Raw genomic sequence first — 7,678 nt, forward strand, 5'->3', positions numbered from 1 at the left:
GGATCAAGATGCTGCCATGTGTCAGTAGATTAGGTAATATGGTTGTTGAGTTAGTTATGTTTGTTGAGAGATAGATTACTTAGAGAGTAAGCAATGTAACTAGTATAAAAGGAAAGATTACTGTTGTATTCATAATTGTGAAAAATATCAGAAGCATGTCTCAATTCTCTCTCTCTCTCTTAACTTCTCTCTCTACCTTCTGCAACCATATTATCTGATAATCTTCAACCTCAGACTTGTACATTTCAACAGGTTGATCTGATTTGTAACAAAGGACCCAAAGAAAAAAAATTGAATGAATCTCAATAGTGCAATAGTATTGAATATCGTCACAAAAACAAGTGTAAATCCTCCTTCAAAAGAGAAGCAACTATATTTTAAACAACTCTTTAGATGTAAAAGGTTAACCTGTTGTTTTCTATAAATATAGCTTAGCTACCAACCAAAACGCTACCATTGTTTTGGAGTACATCGGTAAAATAAGGGCAACAATATTTTAAACAACTTACGTACATACTTATAATCTTTTTCACATTCTCGCGTCAACGCGGGCCTACTGTGTATATAAATATATGTTGAAACTTTTCTATTTTGCTGCTGGGGACTACTACCGTGGCAGATCAGGTAAACCGTTGATCACCAAGACTTGCACATAAATACTTTATGATGGATTTGCAGTCTTTGCCACTCGTTTGACTGACTTCAAGTCTTCGAAATGCTGCCTTCCTCAGTTGTTAGTTCTGCTTCGAGTTTTATTAATTTTCTTTGCATATTATATATATGAACTCAACCCGTGAGAAATCGGCTGTCAGATATTAAAAATTTTGTGGACTAATGCAATTTATGGGTCTTTTTCCTAACAAATTATATACTTATACAGTTATAGTAGGTCTTTTAAGACGGCTTTGATATGCCATACATAAATTCACAACTGATAATCTTTCAACTCATAAGTCTTCACACACATACATATAGGTATTTATTTAAATTTATCCGTATATATTGTTGAGAACATCCACACTACAAGAAAAATAGGATAAAACAACATTAAAAACAAGTGTATTTTTTCTCTTGTGAAAAACATGCTTTGACATATGGAATGCACGGTGTTATATACCATAAGCTTTATTTCACAATGTTCAAGTATTGCGTTGCTAAAAATTAGTATGATTACGTGCATGTTCCCATTGTAAACCGGTTTTTTTTATTATTTAAAAATATCATTGCGCGTTGTTATTTATGTTCAGTAATACAACATGTTCTTGAACATTGTGGATTATCTATTCTATTAAGAGAAGAGGGCTTGCCAATTTTTTGCCCCCTTTTCTTCCAATTTTGCCGTTACTTTTGAATACACAATGTTGACATGAGGAGGGCCAAATAGTAATGTTATATCTTTTGAACTTTTTCCCCGTTTTTTCCTATTTTGCCCTCACCTTTGATACATAATATTTACATAATGAGGGCAAAATAGTAATTTTATATCAAAATATTTACATAAGATAAAAAATATGCACTTATTAAGAGAAATTATCCCACCATCAGTTTTTCATACAGGTAAGTGAAATCATGATGTTTTTTGGATAGTATGAATGAACTGAAATGGTTGCGCTTGAGGAGAACGTGGGAAGAGGTGGTCAGTTGAAGAGGCTTAAATTTTGTCAATTATATCCCTATTTTTCCTATTTTACTCATTCTTTGAGAAAATGACAATTATCACATCCCGGCCCGGGGCGCACCACTTTCCGGGCCCGCTTCACCACCGTAGCACGATATTGTCCGCTTTGGACCCCGACCACGCCTTCACGGTTTTTTTTTCTGGGAACTCACACGAGAACTTCCCGATGGGTCACCCATCCTGGGAATGCTCTCGCGCGCTACTCGATTAACTTCGGAGTTCCTACGGAACCTGAAGCCAGTGAGCTCCCAAAAGGCCTCGTGCTAGGTAGAGATGGAATATACATATAAGGATCAGTCCCCTGGGCGATGTGGGATGTCACAATCCATCCCCCTTAGGGGCCCGACGTCCTCGTCGGCACACACGCGACCAGGGTTAGGCTCTGATACCAAATTGTCACATCCCGGCCCGGGGCGCACCACTTTCCGGGCCCGCTCCACCACCGTAGCACGATATTGTCCGCTTTGGGCCCCGACCACGCCCTCACGGTTTTGTTTCTGGGAACTCACTCGAGAACTTCCCGATGGGTCACCCATCCTGGGAATGCTCTCGCGCGCTACTCGATTAACTTCGGAGTTCCTACGGAACCCGAAGCCAGTGAGCTCCCAAAAGGCCTCGTGCTAGGTAGAGATGGAATATACATATAAGGATCAGTCCCCTGGGCGATGTGGGATGTCACAACAATCATATACCTATTTTTCCTATGACAAAAATATACCCTTACTAAGATAAGCTGTCTCATCATCATTGTCTCATACTTTGTTTTACAATTTTAAAAACTAACACTACAAAAAAAATGAGCACTGCACACAAAAAATTATATGTGCCTTTTGAGGCCAAAAAGCACCAACATTTGTGCTCATAGACCAATAGCAACAGTGCAGCAACTAAGTTTGTATCTGTGCCCTCTATGGGCGTCACCATTACTTATAGCACACAATATGATGTTTTGTGCCCAAAGCTAAGCACAAATACAACCCTTATTGTGTCTTACCTCTAATAAAGGCTACTGAATGTATGGTGTAAGATGGGCACAATTGCTATTTTAAAGGCTTAGATTGCTGTATAAATGTTAAAGCAAGGGCACAACTTTAAAATTGTGCCACTATTATATTTTAATAAATACAATAAAACTCCAGCACAAATAAAAATTTGTGGCATAATTGGATATTTTTATTTAAACATGAAAATCATCAGGTTGCTCATAGAACCTAATTTCCACCTAAATTTAGAAACTTACAAATCATCCATTACAAACTAAACATAAATCAACATTAGCACTAACATAGTGAAGTCAATATATTACATAACCCATGTTCTCGGCTAAGACCAATTCATGCAACCTAACAATACAACCCATCCAAATGTTAAACCAAAAAATACATGTTATCCTATGCTGGACATACCCGGGATTCTCTATATACAACAAAATATAACATATCCAAGCTTGTATCCCCAAGTCAAACGTACTAATGGTTAAACTAGCAATATATAAACAAAATACACATCTACAAGGGCTGCTTGATGACAACTAACCAGTATTCTCACTTTGGCAGTCCTCATGCATCATAGCACTAGAAATTGGAGGTCCACACTGCACATTCTTGTCATTTCCACCTTCGAAACGCGTTGAAATCTGAGCGTGTGAGCTTCCACACCCTTGCTGCTGATATATATATATATCTTAGAATGACATTCCACCCCCTCCTGCCAATATCCTTTTAGAATGACATTCCTACCCATTTGCAAAACAAATTACAAACAAATCATAAGAGTATCTTCATTCAGAAAACCTGACTTCTAAACATGTCAATGTCCAAAATTCTCCCATTTTCAACATGCATTTTTCAAGAAGAGACATACACTGGCACACATACAATGAAAATCATATGAAAAAAAGAGCCAAGAAATCACATAAAAGTATCAATCTTTGAAATTTTATTTTCCTTTCCCCCATCACAGCCAAAAAATAAAGGGTAAGTCTACAAATATCAATTTTCATGCCACAAATTTGTGATACATTACAATCTAAAATCACACACATACCATAAATCAATTGAGAACTACCTACCATAAATCAATTGAGAACTACAATAATGTGACAATCCGCATGTATAACCTACACGTCCATCGTTATAGGTTTAATAAAAATACCATTATTTTAAAATCATGGATGATTCAATTTTAACCTTAAAATCGAGACCATCTCCAGTTCTTGACAAATCAAATTTCAATAAATAGCCACACATGTGAAATAAACAAAAAGAAACAGATCTCAGAGAATAATAGCTTACCATCAACAAAGATCTTGCTACTGTCTTTGGAGGTTTGGAGGCTTTTTTTTATGTTCGTATACTATTAAAAACAAAAAACATATGTTAGTAAAAAGCATATAGCATCGACAACTGATTTGAAAAACAAACTGAAACATGAAAAAAAAAAAAAAAAAAAAAAGGAGTGCGTTCTAAAGCTTTTATTTCTCCTGTCACACGAAATTGATAGTGTATCAGATCTTAGTGTTTTTCCCTGATATAAGATGTACTGTTATTCACTAAGACAAAGATCCAACCTTGACAACAATTAAATAGTGTCTGACCATTTTGTTATCATGGGTAATCTCTATCAGAAACATTCTATTCATCTTTCTATTTCAACACAATTTTAACACGTATTGGTCTATAATGTGATTTGTTTTCTTTTCAGTGGACATCTGATTAGAGTTATAGAGTGTTCCTTCTTTTTTTATTTCACATATAATATAGGGATTGATCATGACATCTAGCAACTGATAATATATGCATGCTCTAACCCAAAAATAAAATAAGAACAGAGTGTTGTGAGCTGCAGAGCCACCATACTACTGCGCAAGATGCTCTGGTACAGATCCATTTGAGCTGCACCAATCGTGCTCTCAGGATGACACAACAATAATTATTCAAAGATTAGAAACAAATTATATAAGGTTTATTATTTACTTTAATAATTTTATTTTCATCTTTGACTGAATTATTTTCCCTAGATTACCAGTGACAACTGCCTCTTTTGTAGAGAAACGGATTTTCTACTTGTTTTGACATTGTTCCGACTTTTAATTAGAGAAAACTCAAAGACAAACAGAGACATGCTTATTTTCGTTCACAAAACTATCCAGAGGGGTGATAAGAGAAACTTTGCAAGTTAAATCACACATGGTTTCTAGTTCACATAACTAAAAATTATTGTAGGCAACCAAGAACATTAAAAGAGATTAGCTTCTTAAACCGGTTGTATTTTTATATTTTCATTTTCATGTACCAGTAAGGAAACGATAATATATTCCAAAATTAGCAGGTTACAGAGAAATATAAATATTGTGTTCAAGGAATTAATATGATTGCAAATGTAATAGTTCCATATATAGTGAGGTTGGAGAAATGATGGAAGACGCACTGAGATTTGAGGTCCATAGGTTGAGAAGAGTCCATGGCACTGATCCATATATGGATATTTTGCACAGATCTACAGTTCAAGTTTTTAAACAAAGAATCAATTTATCAGCAATTGCGACATTCATTATTTGCCAAAAAGTTATTGATTCACATATAAACAAATGAAAGCAATTGAAAAATAAAGGCTTACCACAGGCTGGCTGAATCCGAGTTCGAAATGACTGCGGATTTGAAAATTGTATTAAACATTGTGTTTGAAAGATGTAAAAAGGGTATCAAAAAACATTAACATTATTGAGAACATAGGGGTTAGAAAACACAATCACACAGTCGGTATTTGGCGGTGAAACTTAAAAACCAAAAATGCACTTAAACATCCTAGAGAGAACAGAATTGTAAGCAAAACATAGAATATTGAAAGAATATTGTGATAGTCACGAAATAAGTTTATGGGTTTGCTACAATTTATCATTTTCTGTTAAACTGAAAGTGTAAACGTTTAGCTACTCACCAAGAAAAAAGCAATTGATTGATGCTAAATACAAAACCGGCTGACCTTGAAATATAAACAAGAGAAACTAATTGAAATAATCAAAACCCAAATTCAATTTCAAAGGTATATAAGAGTCATGCAAAGGTGTGGCAGATGACTACAGACCATAGTGAAGCTACTTTCATAGTTATTTATTTCCTTACATGATAATCAAGGTCTAGCTAAGCTTCTATACCTTTTTAGTAGGAATTAACTCTACGTCCAAGGCATCCACCCGACAAATAACAGCATTCGGCAATTCCAAAGGGAGTCCTCCCACAAAATCCTTAAAACAACTCAATCAAAATGAACGTAGACTGAAAGTCAAAAGTAAAATCAAAATGAATGTAGAATCAAAATAAAACACTGGATTTAACATTATAGAGTCTAAAAACTGAAAGGATTAAAATAGTCCAACTTTGAACTGATTACCTGAGTATAGGTTGAGCAGTGAAATTTGTGAAGTGTAAGATTGTGAATTTAGGACAATAAATTGTATACCAGCATACCACTCAAATAGAAGGAGATCGAAAGTTAAAAAAAAAAAAAAAAAAAAACAGTCGGTAACAAAAACTGACCCAGCAAAATTGTTAATGTATTAAAAACTAAATATTTCAACAAATTATATACCCTCAGCAAAACCCCAAAATAAGAACACCAGCGTTTGCTGAAAGCAAAAAAAGAACGAAATCAGACAGCCACACACAGCATCCGAGCACATAAACAAAACCCCCAAAATTATAAAAAGAAAATTTAAACACAAAATCCATCTGTAAATCGAAAAAAAAAAAATTAAATTAAATCAGACACACTGAGAACGACGAAAAACTCATCAGGAGACTCTAGGTTATGTGGGTAAGAAATGGATTTCGATCAAATTAAGAAAAAAGGCAAAAACTTCTAGGAGCTCAACGATTTCCAAGGAAAAGTAAATTAATTTCTAACAGAAAATAGAAAAAATAAAGTACATGCACAAAATCAAACATATCAACTTCCACACTAATTGAAAGCACAATTAATTGCATGAATATTAAATTAAACATGCAAATAATGAGATTGAATGTGCGAACCTGAACAAAACAACGAAATTGACGGCGGCGCGAGCATGGCTGAGATGGCTGAGATCACAGGCGGTACTTCCATAGAACTACATGCTGACCTTGCCGGGTTCTATCGGCCTGCCGATCTGGAGAAAGATGGCAACGCTAAACAGCAAGTAAAACGGCAATGCGAGAGAGAAAAAAACCTAGGTTCCAAAATACCCAAAAGGTGAGAATGGCGAGAGAAGCGAAATTGGGATGAAGTCGAACTGAAAGGGCCATCGATGATGGACGCGTGGGCTAGAAGGGAAACGTCGTGCATTCGCTGTGACGGAATCAAACCACACAGACAAAGGATGATCAACGCGTGGCAATCAGGGGCATAACAGATATTTAACTGTGCAAAGCTGCAGCAAAACGGCTAAGCAAACAAAAAATCAGGGGCATTTCCGTCTTTTTACTATTGCTGAACAGTGCCGGAACCCAACTGGGTTTTAGTATATATAATGTCTCATAACCTTTGTGTTGCCACGCTGTGAATTCACTGAATTCTGCGGTATGAAGCGGACGAGAAACATAATTATAACCTAAAAAAATATATACTAGGAGTAAATCTACAAGGGCTAATTAGAAAGAAAACATTATTATATTGGAATACGACATAAGTTGATAAAAGGACCCAAGAGGAGTCCAGCATAGCATACGATAGTTATATTTTCATAGTACACCAGTGAAATATAACATAATACAAAATATATTAATTGTCCTCGTCATCGCTGCTTAAAATCTCAACGGTAACATTCTGCATATTTCGTGAGCTCAACTGTGGGACAGACAGACCTCTAGGACGAATTTGTGCTTGATAAGTGCGTGGTTCTTCAATAATAACGACAGAATTGGTAGACTGTTCAGTTGTTGTTTCAGCAGAAACCAAATTGACAGGATATTGTTCTGTCCTACCTGGGTTTGCCCATGCTGGCAATACACGTCCTTGAGGTGC

General features: G+C 35.7%; 1 long non-coding RNA gene across 4 annotated transcripts; it reads right to left on the reverse strand.

The window, feature by feature from the left end:
• Positions 1-2,876: 2,876 nt before the first annotated feature.
• LOC103933681 lies at positions 2,877-7,120 on the reverse strand. Of its 4 annotated transcripts, none has more exons than XR_007251979.1 (5): positions 6,709-7,120; positions 5,835-5,924; positions 5,297-5,327; positions 5,108-5,176; positions 2,877-4,033 (listed from the first exon to the last, which is right to left on the reverse strand). It is a non-coding gene; the product is annotated as an uncharacterized LOC103933681 (long non-coding RNA). The 4 variants fall into 4 exon arrangements; XR_001951900.2 differs by having other exon boundaries at positions 5,835-5,955; positions 6,709-7,114; XR_001951899.2 differs by lacking the exon at positions 6,709-7,120 and adding an exon at positions 6,071-6,699 and having other exon boundaries at positions 5,835-5,955.
• Between the last annotated feature and the right edge of the window lie 558 nt (positions 7,121-7,678).

This window comes from the organism of the source record quoted next, unplaced genomic scaffold, assembly GCF_019419815.1.
Source record: "Pyrus x bretschneideri cultivar Hongxiangsu unplaced genomic scaffold, Pyrus_bretschneideri_v1 Contig45, whole genome shotgun sequence".
NCBI lineage: Eukaryota > Viridiplantae > Streptophyta > Magnoliopsida > Rosales > Rosaceae > Pyrus > Pyrus x bretschneideri.